The sequence below is a fragment of the Diceros bicornis genome, chromosome 1 (assembly GCF_020826845.1).
Source record: "Diceros bicornis minor isolate mBicDic1 chromosome 1, mDicBic1.mat.cur, whole genome shotgun sequence".
Lineage (NCBI taxonomy): Eukaryota > Metazoa > Chordata > Mammalia > Perissodactyla > Rhinocerotidae > Diceros > Diceros bicornis.
Genome location: NC_080740.1, coordinates 17,506,513 through 17,528,838, shown reverse-complemented (window position 1 = coordinate 17,528,838; position 22,326 = coordinate 17,506,513). Strand labels below are relative to the sequence as shown.

The following is a 22,326-nucleotide window of genomic DNA, read 5'->3' as shown; positions in this document are numbered from 1 at the left end:
TGCTGAAGTGAAAACGTGTGAGATTATTTTACGTACTAGATTGGCGATCAGGAGAGAAAGCAAGGTTAGAGACATTAGTGTGGAAATAGCTGTCCAGTGGTAAAAGCTGAAGCCATATGGGCGTATGAGGTTTTTAAGGAAGACGCTTATGTAGAGAAAAAAGCTGCGTGCTCAGGATTAAACACAGCTGGACGACACGGACGGGAAGAGGAACCAGCGAAGTAAACAAGGAACAACTGACTGGTCATTCAGGTCAGATAAGAGGACGCTGATAACTCACTATATCAGAGAAGCCAAGACAAGATTCTGTTCCAGAAGAATGAGGCGATCCAAACTGTCAAAAATAGACATCCAGAAGAAGCAAAAAGAGGCATTTATTCATTTTAGATGTAACTGATGTCCTTGGGAAAAACAGAGTGACAATAGAGCGAGTAGTGAGAATAGACTGGAACATGTAACATATAGTGCCGTCAAGAAAAAGGTACCCTGAGGTTAGGGAATAATCTGACTCATGACATGAGACCAGCCAGTTTGATAATTGTATGTTAACACTGGATGGGAGTGTTTTCCTCCTTCCACCCCACCTACTTCATTCATGATTATTCTTATTCAGAGCAAAAGACTATACAGCACAGAGTTCAATTCCTTTAAATTACAACCTGAATCAGGCGTTCCATCTGAAGATACCAAATGAACATTGAATAACCCACATTTTCTACAATGCTGCATCAATGCGGGTGTGCCTTCCTGTCAATTTTATGTTTTCTCTGACACCAAGGTCCCTTCTGGAGGTGCCCACCTTTTATATTCCTGACTTATTTCTGTCCCACAAGTTACTGAAGGCAGACAGCCAGCCAGCCAAAGACACATAACTACTGGGCTTCTAAATCTTTCATATTGCTTTTAAAATGAAAAAAAAAATCTAGTAAATTTTTAAGAAATTATTCATTTCATCATAATGTGGTTAATCAAATATCAAAGATGATCTAAATGGCCTTGTTTTAGAAACATTCTCAGAGGAGTCAATTCCAAAATAATGACATAGTCCGTGTAGACTTTTTTATAGAAATGTGGAACTCAACAGCCTATGCTTTGCTGTACTGAAACACACAGGAATAAATCGCACGCCAAGGAGACAGGAAGAGGTTTCTCATTACAATACTGGCAGAACCTGAGATGTCTCACCAGCAGATAAAAACTCCTGGAGGTATCACACTTCCGGGAATCTTTGTGCATTTATAGATTTGAGATAATATAGCATCTAAACAGAAATCAATAAAAATTCCAGATATTAAGAACCAGAATATATATTGTCAAAATATTATTTGTTGTTATTTTCAAATACTCTTTTCTGATGACTAACAAGCTGCTTAGTAGAGACAAATCATTTAATATCTTTTTGTTGCAATTTTCTATTCAGTGAAACAAGAACATTAGAATTTCTCCAGGGATGCTCTGTGGAATAATTGATTTACTAACAAAACTCTAAAAAAATGTATGGATATGTCAATTTTGAAAAGCAAAAATTTAAAGCAGCTCAAGTTTATTGTTCATATTTATTGCAGAAGAGGAAAAAGAGAGAAAAGAAAATACAGAGAAGCAAAAAAACCCCCCCAAATTTATACTAAATTTTAACACTCAGAAACAACCACTCTATCTTGGATATGAAATTTCTTAAAACTACAGTTTCTAGGGAGGGTTTATTTTCCCCAACCCGTTAATTATGTAAGGACACGTTTTCATATGTAAGCATTTTTTGGGAATAAGAGCTGAAGGTTGGATTTATAGTTGAGCAATAGCTAGGGTAACCTCAGATCCTGGTTTGCCTGGGATAGTCCTGGTTTGCTTGGGATTCCTGGTTTAGCCTGTTGTCTCAGCGTTTTTATTGACGTCACCCCCATTCACTCAAGGCTCAGTGACAGTGAATTGTATGGCAATTTAGAAGGGCTGGATAGGGCTCAGCAAGGGCCTAGCATTGTGGAAGCTATCCAATTTGATACAGCAGAGCTATCGAATGTATCCTAATAAAACTCAGATTCTAACCCGTTCTCTTTACATGAGGATGGTCTGCAAATTAAATTCTCCTCTAACCATTTTCAATCCATTCACTGAGTTAATACATAACAGCCGAGTGTCGCCTAGTAGTGCACTGTAGGTTCCATGCAGGCAGTGAACAGACGGGCTCAGCCCTTTCTCCAGAGTATTTCTCTCCCACTCATGTGGTTCAATGCTTGGAGCTCCACCAGGAGTTCCTCTTCCCCTCGAACCTCACATTACTACCTGAAGGGGAAATCAGTAAAGTGGAAGATGGGTCCAGTGACTGGCCTTACCTAAATTTGGGGATGCTCTTCCAAATATTTTATCTTTCTTCAACAAAATAATGTTGTATGCTATTCTTTTTTTTTTTTTTTTTTGTGAGGAAGATCAGCCCTGAGCTAACATCCATGCTAATCCTCCTCTTTTTGCTGAGGAAGACCGGCTCTGAGCTAACATCTATTGCCAATCCTCCTCCTTTTTTCCCCAAAGCCCCAGTAGATAGTTGTATGTCATAGCTGCACATCCTTCTAGTTGCTGTATGTGGGACCCGGCCTCAGCATGGCCGGAGAAGCAGTGCGTCGGTGCGCGCCCGGGATCCGAACCTGGGCCGCCAGCAGCGGAGCGCGCGCACTTAACCGCTAAGCCACGGGGCCGGCCCTGTATGCTATTCTTTTAGAAGTTTTTGAGTGTCTAATCCATGGGAAATTCTGTGATTCATAAAATAATGTAAAAGACATGGTACCTGCTTCAGAGAGCTTACACTAGAGTTGAAAATAAGAAGCATATAAATAAAATCAAGCCCTGTGGCCTAAAATGCCTGCTATCATGAGGGTCCACGCTCTTGAACTTCTTTCACAACAGAATTTTTCAACATTGCAATAGTAGTTAAGTTTCATATGTGGGCATGTATTTTCTCTCTTGTGACGAAACTCAAAAGGAAAAAAAGATTTAGTTGCATGTATTTATTCCATAGCCAATTTTTCAGAACATAATATTATACTGGTAGTAAAAGATAAATTTTCTACTAGTGCCTCTTTTAATTACCACTACCTCAACTCAATCAATTCTTTTTCTTTTTCTTTTTTTAAAAAGAACATTTTGAATAGAGCATTTCTTTTCCTTAGACCAAAACAAATACAAAAATCAGCAAAATGGGTACTACATTGTTTCATATTTGGAGTCCAAGGACATTATTCATTATCTTCTACTCTTTAAGGAAGTGAAGTGATTGATAATTTAACAAAAATTATAAATAAGGATTTTAGTCTAGCCTTAAACTTAATTTTTTTTTACTCCTTATAACCATTCTCTTATAAAAAATGGGATTTAAAGTCAGATATCTTGGGACCGAATCTGTAATAAGTAGTATTAGTACAATAAGTATAATTATATGTTAATTAGTATAATTAGTAAAATAAGTAGCTCTGCTACCTGCTAAATACTGTTATATTGAGCTATACTTTATTTATATGAACCTCAGTTTTTTCATCTATAAAATGGGAATATCAATACCAGTTACCTCAATGGATTATTATGAGGCTCAAATAAAATAACTGTAAGATATGTATTTGTAAGCTGTAAATCTCCTTTATAAATATAGGGTGATACTGGTTTCATTGCTAGAGGGGTTGGCACAAAGTTACTCTCATCTTTAACCTGGTTGGTTTACTTCTCTGTACAGCACATTCCTACCAGTTGAGGTGGCCTGCCACAAGGTTGTGTTCCGAGAAATAATGTAACATTACAAGGCCAACCGGGTTCTTCGTGGTTGAATATTTTACATGGCTAAGAACCACTTCTTTCCCAGAACTGGTAGAGAATACAATCCAAGGTGCTGTTCTGCCTTAAGTGTGATGATAAACGTAATTCTTGACCATCTTCATTAAGGCATGGGCATTGGTTTCTTCAGTAATGGGGTTTATTCTCTATTGAGTCATTTCACAAAATGGTGGGGGGAGGAGGAGAGCGTTAGTGCTTCAGTGGTCCCCAATACCTTGGAGAGAACATAGTTTTGTAACTTGGCCAACAAAGCCTTCTGCGGTTTGGTCCGCTCTGTCACCACTCTCTGCCTCCAACTCCACACTCCAGGCGTACCCAACCACCGGGCACTCTCAGTTCCTCCAAATGCGCTGCGCTTGCTCTTGGGTTTGCCCTGTGGACTTGCCCTCCCCTCTCCTGCTCTTCCTCCCCTAGCCTGGCTAGCCCTACTCATTAGGTAAATATCAGCTTCCTCCAGGACAGTGAGATGCTTCTGTGGCCACCCCACTACCCCATACCGGGTGAGGTAACCCGACACTCTGCTCCTGCACCCTGTGTATCCCTTTTACAGCACTTACTATGCTCTATCCTAACTGCCAGTTTTCTTGCTGGTCTCCTACGTCACACTGTAGCCCATAAACTTCTTACAGCAAGACAACTGGATTTCTCCACTGCCATAAGCCCAACGCAGTGCCCTGCAAAGAGCAAGTTCTTCATAAATATCTGTTGCGTGGAGGAGAGGATATATGAAGTCCCCAAAACCCTGTATTACCTGGGGCCTAGAAAAATAAGGGCAAGAAAACCCAGGATCCCTCTATGAACAGCTTCTACACCTTTAAGGGCTTACTCTTGACTAAGAAATGGGTCTGGTTGTACCATCTATGCCATTTCCTTAATACACCTTCCCAGAAATTCTGGAAGACTTAAATTGGGGTGCTCTCTTTGGCAGCTGCTCCCATGACTCAGATCCCAAGTAAGTAAGGGTACGAGGGTATGTAATCACAAATTTTTATAGGCTAAGTTGGAATGAAACCACCTATAGTGGGAGGTGATGAAAGGCGTGTTATGAGAAAGGCAATGAAAAGCTGAACTGTGTGTGTGTGCAAAGCCCTTGGGAATATATGTAAAAGCATGACAGATTTTACTATTTTACTGGTTTAAAAATAATTTTAACTTAAGTATATGAGACAATAGCTATGTCTTAAAAGAAAATTTGCTAAAATTAATGCACTAAACCCCAAACCCCAAATTTTGGTTTCTTTTATATAGTTTTGCAAATTTTTCATGCAGACAACAGTTTTTACCTTGACTTTAAATTTTAGCCCCCCTTATAAGAGAATGAATTTTTCACTGCATTATTCTAACCTAGGTTGTAATTTTTAGAACAAATAAAAAATGTGGGATTTATAAGATAAAGAAATGAAATCCCATATTCCCTGAAAAAATAATCTTAAAAATATAACAGTGCTCGCTTCGGCAGCACATATACTAAAATTGGAACGATACAGAGAAGATTAGCATGGCCCCTGCGCAAGGATGACACGCAAATTCGTGAAGCGTTCCATATTTTTGTGTGGTGATGGGTTGTAATTAGTATTTTGGTGGTGAACATGATGTAATCTATGCAGAAATAGAAGTACAATGATGTACACCTGAAACTTTTACAATGTTATAAACCAATGTTACTGCAATAAACAAAAAATTAAAAAAATATATATATAAGAAAACATTCTAAGTTTGTATGAGGAAATGTTTGTACAGTTAATAAAAACAATCTAGTAATATTTATTTACATGTTATAGGTGAAAAACAGTCAATCTGTGTATTCTACCACATGGCAAAAGGATGACTATGATCCTATACATGATTTGTCAGTAATAACGCAGTTTGGACACAGAGAAACTGCAGGCCATTCCTTTAAGATACGTTTCATAGGGTAAAACAGACTTCTCTATGCTTGTCTACTTCTTTCCCTGCAGCATTACAGACAGTTATCTCTGTAGTTTATATATTGTTTCCTCTTTTCTGTATATTTTATGCATACGTGTGAAATCAATAAGCTTGAGATATTAGTAGTTGAGTCTTTTTCATTTTATGAAATCTTTACTACATGAAGCTGAAGTCAGTGGCATACTGAACATTTCCTTTTTTTTTTTTTAATGGTAGCTACATTTTAGGAAAGGGGCACTCACTTGGTTCTACAATCAGAGTTACTGCCTGTGCTATCATTACCATACAAAAAATGGGGTTCTCCTACCCGGTGTGCATAAAAAAGCCAATTAATTACAGCATCAGCTTTTGGGAGAGAGATCAGCTTTATTCTGCAAGATGGATCTGCAGGGAGACGGGGGGGCATGTGCCCTCAGATCTGTCTCCCCGATTCAGGATGTGGGGTGAAATTTAAGAGGATAGGGAGAATAGGCTGGCACACAGAAATGCTGGGAGGACAGGTTTTGACGGGTGGGCTTCAAGTATTTATGGTAAGGTTCTAAACATTTATGGTAAGGTTCTAAACATTTATGATGAGGTTCTAAACTTTTATGGTAAGGTTTTAAACATTTACGGTAAAATGGGGAAGGAATTTTAACACTAGATCTTCCTGAATGACAGACTCCTTGCTTCTGATAAGAGCCCGACTTTTAAGTTCCGGTCATGTCCCAGTCTTTTGGTTCTGTGGGGAGGAGAGTCTTTGGGTCTGCGGTCATTTCAGGTCAAGATTTCTTCTTCCATGCATGCTCTGGTGACATGACTTTGCAAATTTTCTGAAAGACAATTCTTAGTCACTCTGTTGATAAGAGATGGGGTCTGTTCGAACTGGCGGTAAATGGGCCCATGGTTACAATATTGTGATTTATAATAAGAAATATATATGGGGCAAGCCCTGTGGCATAGTGGTTAAGTGCGCGTGCTCTGCTGCTGGTCGCCTGCGTTCGGATCCCAGGCGCGCACCGATGCACCACTTGTCAGACCATGCTGTGGCAGCGTCCCACATAAAGTGGAGGAAGATGGGCACGGATGTTAGCTCAGGGCCAGTCTTCCTCAGCAAAAAAGAGGAGGATTGGCATGGATGTTAGCTCAGGGCTGATCTTCCTCACAAAAAATAAATAAATAGAAAAACAAAAAACAAACAAACAAAAAAAGGGGCCAGCCCTGTGGCTTAGTGGTTAAGTGTGCACGCTCCACTACTGGCAGCCCGGGTTCGGATCCTGGATGCACAGCAAGGCACCGCTTGTCCGGCCATGCTGAGGCGGCGTCCCACACACAGCAACTGGAAGGATGTGCAACTATGACATACAACTATCTGCTGGGGCTTTGGGGAGAAAAAGGGAGAAAAAAGGAGGAGGATTGGCAATAGATGTTAGCTCAGGGCGGGTCTTCCTCAGCGAAAAAAAAAAAGAGGAGAATTGGCATGGATGTTAGCTCAGGGCTGATCTTCCTCACAAAAAAACAAAATAGAAATATATATTTGGTTTTCATCTTTGTTTCTGGCACAGAGCTCCTAAAACTCTTGGAGTTTCCTGTGATGAGGGCAATAAAGGTGTCTTTTATTATGTCAATGAGGTGACTTTTGGACCCCACCTAAGGATGGGGGCTGGTTGACAGTGGAGCCAACCATGTGTTTAGAGGGTTGGAGCTTTCAGTCTCACCCCCTGACTTCTGGGGAGTAAGAGGAGCTAGAGGTTGAATCAATTGCCAACAGCCAATGATTTAATCAATCATGTCTGTGTAATGAAGCCATCATAAAAACTAAAAAGGACGAAGTTTGAAGAGCTTCTGGGTTGGTGAACATGTGGTGATTCAGGGAGAGTGGTGTGCCTGGAGAGGGCAAGGAAGCTCTGTGCCCTTTCCCCATACCCTGCCCTATGCATCTGATGCTATCTGATGCTATCTCTAGGTAGACGGTGTCAGAATTGAGTTGAATGGTAGGACACCCAGCTGGTGTCCTGAGAATTTCTTGGTGGTAGTGTGGGGAAAACGCTCCCCCACATACTTTGGAATCTGGCCTCAGAACACCCATTTACTGCCTAATTGACAATAACTAAATATTTTTATATATATATAATTTTTATTTATTTATTTATTTTTTTGCTGAGGAAGATTCGCCCTGAGCTAACATCTGCACCAGTCTTCCTCTATTTTGTATGTGGATTGCCACTACAGCACAGCTGACAAGTGGTGTAGGTCTGTGCCCGGGATCCGAACCTGCGAACCCGGGCAGCCGAAGTGGAGGGTGCCACGGGGCCAGCCCCTATAAGTATGTATCTTTAATAAGCTGTGTGATGGGGTTAACCACTGTACAAAAACCTGATAAAATAAGTGCTGTATTAAAAACATACTCATTTATTGTAGTAGCTAATCAGACAAAGTTAGTGGGATTCCTAGAAGTATAAGATACAAGAATCAGCACACAAAAAAGGAAAGGTAATTTCTATCTCATTGCACTTCTGAATGAGCCACGCATATGCAATGCAAACACTGTCATTCAAACCTTCCAACAATCCTATGAAGTATGTATTATCCTTCATCCTATGAGCCTTCCTTCAGAGAGGTTCAGTAACTTCTTCAAGTGCACAGTTCTCCTTAGCAGGCTTGGAAACCTGGGTGTGAAGTGGCTAGAAGGACTGGGATTTGTGCTTCCCTCATACTGGACCAGTGAAGTAGTTCAGGGTAACAGCAAAGTCCAGGTGGGACCAGGTGGCAGTGGTAGAGCTGGAGAGAACCAAGAGCTGTGTAGGGTGGATCATCTACACATACTGAAGTCACGATGATGGCCTGGGACATCTGGGATGACCCCTTCTCTCTCCTCCTCACCCCCCCAATCCAATCTATCACCAAGTCCAGTCTATTTTGTACCTCCAAAATATCTCTTGAACCTTGGACTTCTCTCCAAATCCACTGCTAATATGCTAGTCAAAGTCACCACAATCTCATACCTTTGCCAAAGCAAGAATCTCTGTATCGACTTGCTCCTATTCTTCTCCCCTCCTCTCCTGTAATAACTCTGCATAATAGAAGATGTTACTTCACTGCTTATTTAATGCTTACCACTACTTTTAAGACAAAGGCCCCAATCCTAACATGTTTTATAAGCCTTGCATGACCTGGATTCTACCCATTTTTCCAAGCTCATTGTTGCCACCCAGCCTGCATTCTCCACACCCAGCTATACTAGTCTAATTTCAAGTCCCCACCTCAAGGCCTCTGTATATGCATTTTCAATCATTCCATGAGTGTGTATTACACACGTAGGATGGCCAGGCACGGTTCTAAGTGCCACTCCCTCACACACTGCTCCCTCTAACTGGAAAACTCTTCTAGAATGCATGATCTCTCTTGGTCCTGGCACCACTTACTCAGTCTTCTGATTTCACTTCCTCAGGAATCCCCCAAATTAGACTTCCTTCGGCTTATGCTTTCATTGCACCCTGTACGGTTCTCTTGGAGAACTTATTAAAATTTTTAACAATGTTTGTGTGATTATTTTATTAAAATCTGCCTCCCACAGTAAAAGCAGCCTCTGTTGATTTTGTTGTTCTATTTGAGACCATTCCTATTTGGTTCCCCATTGTACCCTCCCTCAGAACCTGATGTGGCAAATGACTTACTAAATACCTTTGAATGAATAAAGGATGAGAGAGGCTATCTGCTGAAATCTTTTCAGAAATAACCTAGAACATGATTTGTAAATGTATTTCTGATGAAGGTAATAACAAAACTCAAATTTATCGGAAACTCAAAGGGGCCTTCTAATGAATGACACATTGATCTACAATGTAAATAGTTAAAATAAATTTAAGAATTTGTTCTATAAGGACAAAGCATTCAGGAAGCCAATGACAAATGATCACTTAGGTAGCCAGTGAAAGTCAAGAATCTGTCAGAGATTCTTCATCACTAACCAGTGACCCAGATGCTTTATTTTTTGATGTCCTCTCCCATTTTTAAATTTAGAAATTTGCCCTTCCCTCCCACCCAACGTGGAGACAAAGGTGCTTTATCAGATGACTTCAGCTTAATGGAAATATTCCTTTTGAGCATTTTTCTTCTGTTTAATTTTATAGTCACTAAAGAATTTGGACCATCTCTAGGTCCAGCTTCTGACTACCCATCCCACTCCAAAATCAGGGAGGCAGCAGGGATTGTGAAAAGTATATAGATCTCTATCTAGGAGACCTGGATTCTAGTCTCAGCTCTGTCACCAAATATTGCCAAAAACCCCGGGTCCCAATTTCTCATCTGCAAAATCAAGGTGTGCTGTAGACTGGATTATATGAGTCTCTCTAGAATTGGATTGATTTTTTTTTTATAGTTGCAAAATATAATAGCTCTTTTTAATAGTTTTTTTTTTTATAGTTGCAGAATATAATAGTTGCAGATACTTTGTCTCCTCTTGGGGCTCATCAAAAAGCAGGTTAAATCTATGAATTTATTTTCTGTAGACAACTGGTCCATTTCCCCAGCCACACACAAATCTCATTGTAAATTAACACATCATGAATACTTGACTAGTGAATCAGCTTTCTGGAGTCTCGTCAAATTTGAATTTTTGAGCCTGCAAAGTTAAGGATCAAACTTTGGTCTGTGGTGTCCCCAAAGATAAAGCCAGCCTCTAAAATACACTTGAGAGAAAACAAACGATACCACATCCTACACATCGTTAAAATACTGATGAATCCAATCACAGCAAGTGATTACAGAATCCATAGGAAGGGAAGAACTCTACCTGCTTTCCAAAGTGCTGTCTGACTTAGCCTGGCTCACGGCCTGCATGACGGAGAACAGCAGTAATGCGAAATTAATACATGGATCTTTACTAGTGATTTTTGCTCTTCTTGCTACATAGATCACAATTATATGTGTTCGAGAAGAAAGAGCATCTCTGGAAAATGTCAACCATATTTGTTTATGACGAAAGGAAATGAATTTCAGAGCTTGTTCTAACCCATAAATGCAATAGCAAAACATTCTACATATACCTAAATAATTTTGATCTTAAAACACCCACAACAGTCTGTATCAACTTCTTAGTCCAGAGAAAATCAAATATTTTTAACCCAGGCTTTTCCTATTTTAAGCTGATTACCATTTTTCTTCATCTATACTATAGCTTTTGGTTCTAATTACAGAAGTCTTATTTTATTTTTTCAGCTTTAAAGAGTCCTTGCCTCACTGCTTTTATAATAATCCTCTAGGAACTTAAAAAGGGAACATTTACTTCCCAGTGAATCCTATCCTATCAGTTTTGCCTAGGACCATTAACCATGGTGATGATTCAAGTGCTAAGTACTGGGAACACGGGATAGACCATTCTGGAATTAGTGTGGACATTATCAGTTTACTGCAAGAACAGGAAAATGGGCCTTCAAGTCTTTACTATTTTTTCCCCAGGGTGTCTGTGAGGGGGATGGTGGTGGCAGAGAGTCATTTAAATTTAGGATACAGTAATGTAAGTCAATATGTTGAAAGGTACAGTAAACCTTTCATTATTTTTAGCATTCATTCAAGTATTTATTCATGGATCCATTCATTTATTGAATATTTACTGAGCATAGGCATTGTTAGAGTTTGGAACAAAGAGATAAAACACATAACACCTGTCCTAAGTGGCTGGCAGGTCGGTGAGAGAAAAACAAAAGTAATGATATTATAGCATTAAATGCCATGATAAGGAAAAAAATCATACTGCAGGAGCTTAGAAGAAATACATTGACAAGTGGTTGGGGCTGAGCAGAGAGGACCCCTTGTAAGACTTGACTTCTACGTGAGTTCTAAAAGCACAGATAGGAAGCCAGGCAATAGGTAGGAGGAAGGAGGAAACAGCAGTAGAAGGTCCTTGAGAAGACCAGACAACATGTCCATGCCAAAGTAACCAATGGAGAGGAGCAGCGAAGCTTCTGATAGCAGACTGAATAACATCTTCATGTAGCAACTTTATTTTCAGTGTACAACTAAAGGGAATCACAGATGTTTACTTAAATGGGTCATATGGTTCCCAACGAGTACATTACAAACCCAAAATGAATCCTGTTGATTGTTCAAAATCATAATACTAAGAAGTGTGATTACATTTTAAACTATATTGTAGACTGTTGCTTTGAGGGGTCATGAGGAACTCTGAAAACCTGTCAAGCTTGTAAACTTCTAGTGAGTTCAAGAATCAGAGAGATTTTACTTGAGAAAGGGTTAAGAATGTTGCTTAGGTTGTGAATCAACAGCAAGACAGTCTGTTGATTTTGAATGCAACCCAAACTTGTATTATGAAAACAGACAAGACTTAAAATGGTACAGGCCAAGTATTGGTGTCACCTATCAAGTTAGCTTCCTAATTTCTCCCCCAGGATTCAAGCTGTCAATAAGATCTTGCTTTTGCTGTGTCTACTGTGTGACTACATGGACTATTTGTCCAGCTGAAGAGATATTTTTCTAAGGTATCCACTCTTTAGTAGTTCCTTCTATAATAACAAATCTCTAATAAGATTATCATTAGTTAACAAACAAAGTCTCAAATGCTTTATAAGATGCCTCAGAGCAAATTCAAGGGATAATAACAAACAGCTCCCTGGTGATGCACTTCTCTCCTGGGTAACTGCTAGCTTATCTTTGACATAAGGGAGTTTATAAAAAGAGTCCAACCATAGCACCCACAGGAAAGAGCAAAGGTATTCTTAGTGCAGGTTATTGGGAAGTCCAATGAGGTCATCCCATGTATTACCTGGTTACCGTAATTCTGGAAACAAGTGACTATAATCTACGAGATGGACACCTGCCTGTTCTGCAAGGTTGGATGTCTTCCTTCAGATGTTAGAAAATCAAAAACTTTATAATATGGGTATGTTGCTTGTTGTCTCTGTGAGAGGGACAACCATTCAAACACCAGGCATTTCTGTCGCTTCCATACACCCTCCCTACAGAAGTGGCCCATAAATGACAAAGCCAAGTCGCAGAAGAAATCCTGTTTCCAGTTCAATGCTGCTAACATAGATTAAGTCATACCTTGGAATTCTTCCACCGAGAAAACTTACAAGAAGCAAAGCAACTTTTCAAAGCGTAGCAAAATAAACATTTGCTCCATGACTTACTGAATTTGGCACATGAAAATACGCACTTCCAGTAAACTTAGTGAGTTAACTGAGGCACCGACTTCACCTTCCTGGTTGCTTCTGGCCACCAGACTGCTCTGGGAGGCTAACTTCATTTCTACTCCCAACCCCACCACTAAGTCTATTATTTGAGACAAAGCATGTAACCTTGAGCTACTTTAGCTCTTAAGTGGGACAATGCTGGTGGCTATCACCACAGTTCTTAGGGTAAATGTTCGATAATTAAATATGTTCTTTTAATATAAACCCTGCTTTGGTAGTACACGCTGGAAAACTATGAAGCGTGTAAATAATTGGAAAATGTCAGTTTGGGATGAGGTGCTAAAACTTGTGAGTCATTTCAAGAGACTTCCCTAAATTGAGATTTGTGGGAGGGGAGGGGAGGCATTGGAAATTTCAAATAAGAGATTTAATTCAACAAGGATTTACTGAAGACCTTGTGCCAGCCCTGTAATTAAGCTTTCCGGGCAGTACAAAAGCAGCGGGAGAGTGGGGCTTCAGGGAACTAGTTGGGGAACAGCCCCAGGCGGCGTAAGATGTGCCAAATGAGTGAAAATGCGGAATACAATGTGGGGGCTGGCATTACAGGAGATTACAGTAAACGAGTGAGGCACAAAAGGTTTTGAGGAAGTGGTACATTTAAATCTGGATCCTTAAGAAAGGTAAGATTTGAAAAAATTTTTTAAAGGGTGATAGGATTACACACGAAAATAACAGCATGGCCAAAGGCAAGGACATGAGAATGAAGTAAAATCCCTCTGTGTCCAACATGACGTAATCACTCTACTTGTTCATTCCAGCCAATATGCCCGAGCAATAGTGCCTTCCATGCTTTGTGGACCTGCTTACCATGAAAAGCTCTAGCACAAAACGCGTCTACTCAGAATAAGTGTAGAGAATTATTTAAGGCCATGCAACTCTTCTCCTCCTCTCTTTTTCCCTTTTTTCAAAAAACAGTGAAATCACCCTTTATCGAGTGTTTACTTATGTGCCAAGCGCTGGGCACTTCCTGTGTGTTATTTCATTTGCTGGGACTTAGGGATGGTTCACACTTAGGCCTGATTCCAAATCCTTGACTCTATGTTGTAATGTACCAAGACTAGTGCTGCCTAGATTCTCTCTGGGCCTTAGGGATTTTCAATACATGCTCATGAATCAGGTTATTCACCCTAATAAATGTGATGTGATGCTCCACATGACAGCTCTCACTGTGTCTTCTAACTGCACTCCTGATCCTTTCAGAAGTATATGAATGCCTACTTTTGGGGCAAATGGTATTGTATTACACGACCTACTCAAAGTGAATGATAAGCGCTTTTAAAGACCAGTGTTGACATAGCATGTTAGCAGCCCATAGTTTAAAAGATTACCTTGACACGTCTAGGGAGCGTCAATGGTTGCGCTTCCCTACTCCCATAGATTCAGGGGAGGCACTTCCTGAGACTTGAGAATACTGGCAACAGGAAGTAGAGAGAAAAGTAGTGTGTGACTTCCCCTCTGTCCACGCTGCTGGTTTTATTCTAGATAGTCTTGTTGATACGGGACTGAGCCTGGCCCCTCTGAGGTCTGTGCTGCCCCCTGACAAAGCTGCTGAAACCTCGAGTCTCTGAGGGACCGTCTCCAGCTCTCTCTCTTCTCCCTTCTCTGTCTCTCACATAGACGGTATAGTTCCAGGGACTTTTAAACCTCATGCGTGAAGTGCCAGTTAATTTTAATATTAAATAATTAAAATATATCTTTAGAAATTAATTATAAAAACTCATACAAACTCAAATATAAGAGAGCATTATGGAAAACTTTAGAGTCGCATATTTTCATGTCATTTTTCTGAACCAAACCAATCTAAAATTTTACTTCCTGACCCTATAATGAAAATGCCAAAGTTTGTTATGAAGAGATTTTTTGAGGAAGACTACATTTTACCATGAAGTTTGTTTCTGCCCCATCTGTCATCTGTTCTACCCTTCATTACATTAACTTCAGGTGTCTGCACTAGAGGATTAAAGTCTTTTTCCACAGCCATGTGAAAGTCACCACCAGGCCTCTTCAATCTCCAGATCAGGGATTTTTGTCCTAATTTGGCTCAGATCACATCTCCTTTGGTAAGGATGTTAAACAAGTAAGTTTTCACTTCCTTTTGGTGGAGCAATACTAGATTGGCCCAAAGTGAAAATGAAACCTTACACAATGAACCTAATTCAACGCCACTTACCCGTGAGAGAAAAACAAGACAAACATTTTGAAAAATTAAGTGTGTAGTACTTTTGGATAGATGAACTCAAAATGTATGAGAAAATAAATGCAATAGGAAATTTTAGGATAAAGGCCAAAAAACAGACCAAAAGAGCTAAGGTCTCAGAGAGAATCACTTTGTGATACTAATAATGCAATGGAACTCACTGACGGCTACTCAGAAACAACACAAACAAAAAATTCCGCTCAGGAAAAAATTCTAAAAACAAATATGTGAATCAGACAAGGACATCAAAGCAACGGAAAATGGACTGAGACCTTCCCTGGTTTCCCTCTGGAGTGGTCATCACTTGCCTTCTCAGCGAGCTGCCCTGACCACCTCTTTAAAATTGCCTGCCCCTCCCCCTCTGAATTTGGTATTTATCACTTTCTAACATGCTACATAATTTCCTTATTACGTTTATTTGTATTATCTATTCCCCCTCCCCATAGAATGCAAGTTTCTCGAGGGCGCGCATTTTTATCTGTTTTGTTAACTGATTTATCCAAAGCACATAAAACAGTTTCTGGAACAGAGTTAATTAATTAATTAATTAAAGTTAAGCATCTTCCAGTGCTAACTACAGTAGATTCATAGCTTAGGAAGGGAGAAGTAATTACAAGTCAATTCAGCAAATGAGATTTGTAAAACAGGAGTGGTAAGGTTGAGAAAAATAGTAATAACATAAAAATAACATTTATCAAATGCCTACCATGTACTACTACTTTTAAATGCTTTACATATATCGTCTTGTTCAGTCCTCCCAACAACACTGTGAGATAGGTATCATTATCGTTCTACTTTACAGATGAGGGAACTGAGGCACAGGGATGTTAAGGAACTCGTCTAAGATCACAGAATTAGCAAGTGGCAGAGCCAGGATTTGAACCCAGGCAGTGTGGTGGAGAGCTTGTGCTTGCTCTCCACATACCCTGGAAGGTGGAAGATGGAGGCAGAAGGTGGAAGGTGGAAGACGGATATATGACCTGCATTTTGCTAGACCACTCTCAGCCTTTGCAATAGGATTAGAAGGTGCAATTAAATAGAAATTTATGGGTTTGCACTGTTAAATAATGCTATTTTATTATTTTTACTTTTTTTTCCCCAAAAAGAGATAGGAGATAGTAGTGCATCATGACCAGATCAAACAGTGCTAATAAATAACAATGGTTACTTGGAAATAACCTAGAACGAATCATGCTTTCTCTCTTTCTAGCCATGTGTGTCTGCTCAGTCGTTCATCATCAGTTATAAAAAGATGACTTCTCTGCTTGAGGAGCAAGTCCTTGGTTACCATTTGGTAAATGCCACTATGAAACGTATTCATCAAAAGAATTTTATTTCCATAACTATATTCTGTTCAAGAACATCAAAGGGCAAAAAGGCATAAGGGAAAGATTATGACACCCCACTCATGCAACATCATAATATATATTCCACAAATATGTACACACAGAGTACTCATAAATAACTTTTGCTGTCAAACTCATTTTCTCCTTGTTGTTTTTCACTGAAAGGCCCAGAAAGAAGAGGAAAGTAACACAAAGTCATTAATTTTATTGAAATCTAGTGTCTCTTGTTTCATAGCCACCAAAACATTTTTAGATTTAAGTTTACTGGTAAATAAAACACTTCTAAAGTTCAATAACAAGTTAATGGTCCAAGTTCGGTTTTTTTTTCTTCTCTTTAAGCCATCTTGACCTTTATAGAAGCAAAAGAACAACATTTGACATTTCGTGGAAAATAAAGAAACATAATTTACCAATTTTTAACCAATTGCCACACGCTACAGCTTTAGAGTTGCTCAACTCTTTCCAGACACAAATGTCTCACAAGCATCCTTCATAGTCTTTTTAAAATCACAAGTAAATAAACAAAATTTTAATTAGATTAGCCCGCCTCGCATGTTGGACTGATGTCATCCTCTCCTCTTTGGGAAAAAAAAAATCCATTAAAAAAGGAAAGGAGCACAAGACACAGATGACCCTGGGCATGCAGGGCTTGCTTCTGTCTCAAATGCTGTGCTGTGTTTCTGAACTGCAGCTCGATAAGCCAAAACTGCTCATCTTGACTCAGTTACTCAGACTTCTGGCTCAACTCTCACACCACGAAGAAACACACCCATGAGCCCAGGGGGTGACATTTCTTTTGACTTGCTCCATGTTTTTTATCTGTTCACATGGCCTATTCCTCCACTTGGAACAAAAATAGTCTGTTGTCTCTATCCCAGCCACTGGACCACTGGCACTGCTTCTATTTTTTGTGAAGATTTCCAATAGCCTGGTGGATGGACGGGCACATTCAATGAAGAAGTTAGGAAGGAGCACTCAGCATTTCCCGTGGTCTGGTTATTCAGCTCCTCTACTTTTGATTTTGATGGCTTGTCTTACTTACAGTTGAGGAATAGGAACAAATACTGCTCCCCTACACTCCCCATTCTATGCCTCCTTTATCCCTCCCGTCTCCCGTAGCATCTCATTCCCTTCTGCATGGACATACCGCAGGTTGCCAAGCACAGCTGAGGAGGTTCTGGCCCGATTTATGCCCGACTGTGCCTTTTCCCCATCTATCAAGGATCACTGGATTTGTGCCTGTTCTGGGGCTGTAGATCTGAGCAAGGCTGAGCACAGTGTTTTGTAGTCATCCAGAACAGGCCCAGAATGGCCAGCCTCTCCTTCCTTCCCTCTCAGATCAGCCATGGACTGGAGGTCACTTGAGGGGATGGATCATCCTGGGAGTTGGGGTTTGTTCCAGACTATGTTCAGAGAAGGGGTCCAAAAATTCTTAAACAACTCCGATTTTTTTAAATGTCCAGCATAAAAAGTTTGTAAAAGACAGATAAAGCCAGAAAAGTTTATTTTCCCTGATCCACATGGATTATGAGGGATGGCTTTAGTTCATTATAAAACCTTCAGTGACTGCCTACTAGGTAAGCCAGAGGCCCAAAACTGGCAGCTTGAACACTGCCTGCCAATAGGTTTTGATTGGCCCGCACAGTATTTAAAGGTTGTCTTTAAATAGTTGCCAACATGAACAAATTAGGAGCTCTCACATAAAAATCTGGTTTCTTGCTTCTCTAGAAAAATCAGAAGATCTGGCTGACACTTGATCTGCTTCCTGTCTAGCAAACGCTTAACTGGAGCCAAGTGGCTGCTGCCCCTTTAGACGAGGCATGCTGGCTCTTGACCACAGGCCCCAGCCCGGTCTGCTTTCAGCCCCTGTAGACACGGGAGTGTGCAACTTCTGGTGTAAGCATCCTAAGTACCTAAGTGAGAAGCTGGTGTGAGTACTCTGTTCTTGTCAGGAGATATTTGGCAAGGTTTGGCTCATGCTATTCTCTCACCTTTTCCATCCACTTTCTACTTGGCTCTGAGCTTCCCTTACTAGCAAGAACCATTTTCCTTTGCCAAAGAGTCAGGAGGCCAAGCAAAGCCCAAACGCCACCCCTCTCTGATGTCCTTGTGTCTGTGAATCCAATTGCTGCTTTGGCTGGAGAGGACTTATTAGTGAGGAAGATACATAACTCATATAAGTGAGCCAACCATTTGTCAATAAAAAGATATAAAGTCATGCCAAGGGAAAGAGTTCTAAGGGCCAAAAGAGAAGTGGGTGAGTGGTTTTATTTTATTTCTTAATGCGGGCCCAAAATTGGGCTGCAAAGTTGATGAATGTAAGGCATGATGTCTGAAGTCAAGATAACGAGAGCTCTAAAACATTTCCTTTGCTTCCACCTGAAAATATGGAGATCACATTTAGACTCCACATTCAGGATAGTTGCCAACTGTCTACTTCTAAAACAGCAGGGGCGAGCTTCTGGAGACACGCAGCATGAAGACCACTGTGGGGCTGGGTGATAAGTTGGTAACACGGAGGCAAAAGACAATTAGGGGCGATTTTCAAAGTGCTTCAGGGCCTGCAGCTGGAAGCCTCCTGTTGCCTGCACAGCAGTGGTGCAGTTACATTTCTCTTTCCCGCAGCTCTAAAAACACAAGCAAGCAACTCTTGGCTGACTTCGGGAATCCGGTTGCCTATCCATGATTCCTCACAACACTTGCCATTTTTAACTGCTACTGGGAATGTGCACTGGCTTTCTGAAATGGCACAAATCTGTATGCTTTATTATTTCTTTTCACCCTTTCTGAATTGAGAAACTCATCATATCTCCTAAAACAAAAAAAATGTCCCACTGAACACTATTAGGTGGACATTTTGGTTTTGTTTGCTTTTTCATTGCAGAGATGGGTTCTTGTGCAGAAGCCTGCTCTCTCAGAGGATAAGCCATACACAGTTGTCTTTAGGATTACTGACAGGGCCCCGAATGTGTGAGAATGATCGAGATAGATAAAAACTGAGGAGCACAACAAGACGCAATAGAAAACAGATGTTGAAAGAGAAAGAAAAATGATAAGAAATTCCAGCTGAAGAAATAGAGATGGAGACAGGAAGAGAAAAAGGAGAACTTACAGTGATTTTAGAGGGACACAAACAGTGCTAAGTTCAGAGGGCTCCTCATTGGGACCATTCTCTATGCCTTAAGGGTTAGAGAAGGTTCTTCCACTTCAGCGCCCATTCGCGCAGCGTCCTAAACCGCAAATGCTCCCTGGACTTCAATTCAGTAGGTTCTCAGCACTGTAGGAGGGGCTATGATTATAAGATGCATGGAAGATTTATAAATCCCGGCCCCTGATCTCAAGAAGATTACACTCTGGATTACAATTTTATTTTATGCATTTATGTATTATTTATTTATGGTAAATTCCTTTCCTGCTGCTCTGAGCTCACTCTCTCAGAGTCAGTGACAGTGGGAGGAGCGTAAGCATCTGTGAGCATGGTTCTGTGTTCCAGAATAAACTCCCTGGTGGCTGTCTTTCAACTTGTCTTTATAGATGGAATGCAAGAGACCAGAATTAAATATTTGCAGTAGCTAAGGTATTTACTGAAGGATGATTTTTTTTAGAATTTCTGTAAACTCTTTTGATAGATCCCATAATAATGTGGCACAAAGGCTTTGCTCACGTCACCCCCGACCCTTACCCCAGTTTCCTCCATAAACTTCATTAAGCTAGACAAAGACAGCCACGCTCTCTTCCATCGTGTGCCTTTGCCCATCCATTTCCTCTCTCTGAAGAACATGAAGAGACTTTCCTCTCCTCCAAAAGTCCGAATTTGGTGTCCTTTGCAGCCCAGCTCTAGGACCACACCTTTCATGAAACCATCTCTAGCTTTTCTAGACCTTTCTATGAACTTCTCTAATTATTATTATTATTGTTAAGAATAATTACAAATAACACTAGTAACAATCACTACCATCACAGTAAGAGCAACTAATCTTTTCTGAGCATTCCTTCAGCTCCACACACGTGGCCATGCTTCACATTATTCACATTACTCAGTTCTCTCAACATTCCTAGGGTAGGTACTATTATCATCCCTGTTTTTCAGAGAGAGAGAAAAACTGAGGCTTAGAGAAATTAAGTTCCCCAATAATACCTAGTAAGTGATAGAGAATTCTTGTTAGAATCATCAATTTAGCATTTAATTATGAAGTAATCATTTCTGTCTCCTGAGTTGCTATTTATTGCACAGTTACTCAAGTATTTTAAATGTAGTTTTTGGGCAAGTGGTTTTAGTAAAAAGCAAAATTGGAGTTGCAAATACAAAATGTACTCTTCTGTTAACCCTATGATTGATATTTCAGGGTTCCGGGAGACTTATAAGGTATCTGAGATTGAGCAAAAAGAAGCATAGAGAGCACCTATGAATGAAGAAGAGTGATATCCCAGAAGACCACTGGGACATCAAATGGGAACAGTGGCTGTTTTCTGGAAATCCAGGTTTAGTTCCCAGCCTAAGCCCTTCATGGCCTGTTACCCTAGAGCTCATCTCACTCTCTCAGGTATTGGTTTTCCAATTTGAAACAGCAGAGAACACATGTACTTGCAAAAGTCATAAAAACAATAAATGGCAAAAGCAATGTCTTCAAAACTTTTTTGGTTCCTCACACAGAGCATTACTCATTTTTATAAAGTTTTGGAATAGAATCATAAAGTTCCAGAGTTAGGCAAGATATTCTCTGACTCCATTCATTTTACAGATGAAGAAATTCCAGCCTCATGACTTGGTCAAAGTCACTCAGTTGGCTAGTGTTATCTGTGCTTCCTAATTCTTAGTGCAAAGCTTTGTTCTTGGGTCATCAGGACCCATAAGCACAACCCATTTCACAGGCAAGTCCATACACATCTGTTTATAGCTGGGCTGTATAGTAATAAACTTGTAATTGATTTCTCTTTATAATCATGTTCTTCAAAGACTGTTTTGGCCCCAAATGAAAAGAAATAGGAAAAGTAGAAATTTTAGAAAGAAAAGTTAGTGACTTAGCAAGCCAACGTCTCTAGCCTTGGTTCCTTCATCCACAAGATGAAGTAGTTGATTCAAGATCACCAAGTCAGTAAGAATCTGATAGAATGAGAAAAATACTTTGGTGTCCAAAAATTACCAAATTGTTGTAGGGAAAGGAGCAAAAAAAAGGCAATTTATGTCATGGGAGATAATAATCCAGAGGAGCAGAAAACAAAGTTTAGGCAGGGGCTAGTGACTGCTTAAATGGAAGAAGGGAATTATAAGAAGAGTGGCTACCAACAGAGAGAAGTGCAGGACCTGTCAGAATTCTGGATGTAGAGAAGGAGAAGGGTGAGGTTTTCAGACGAAGAAGAATGTGTAATAGAAGGAACAGGGGTGGAATGAATCCTATAGATGTGAGGGGTAGTAGTGGCAGCCAGAGAGGATTCTTGGAAGATTCACAGTGGCAGGCAGAGGGATGAGCACAGCCATAACTACAGGGTGACAGAACTAGCTTCTTTCCCTCAGGTGGGTAAAGGGAGGCAGGAGACAGAAACAGTGTTAGTGAGCACCAAGATCAGGGATTATATGATTTTGCTAATTCATACTGATTAATGAACCCATTTGGTGATTCAAAAAGAGCCATATTTCAAGCAGATTTTGTATTTGGTTTCTATTTACTTTTGCATTAAAAATGTGCATTCCATGCCTGAGACAGAAGAGCACATGATGAAATGAAGTATCAAGGACTAGCGAAATGTGGTTTTGTTTTGGTAGAGATGACCTTTCCGATTCTCTGACTCTACTTTTCCTAATAAAACTTTTGATTTATATGGTTTAGAGGCATAAAAAAACAAA

General features: G+C 40.1%; 1 protein-coding gene and 1 non-coding gene across 2 annotated transcripts in view; one reads left to right on the top strand and one right to left on the bottom strand.

Annotated features, from left to right (window-relative positions):
* The window catches only part of ADGRV1 (adhesion G protein-coupled receptor V1), a 521,379-nt gene that overhangs the window by 24,090 nt on the left and 474,963 nt on the right, over positions 1 to 22,326 (bottom strand). The window lies entirely within an intron of this gene.
* On the top strand, positions 5,260 to 5,366 carry LOC131410616 (U6 spliceosomal RNA). Its single transcript, XR_009221359.1, has one exon. It is a non-coding gene; the product is annotated as a U6 spliceosomal RNA (small nuclear RNA).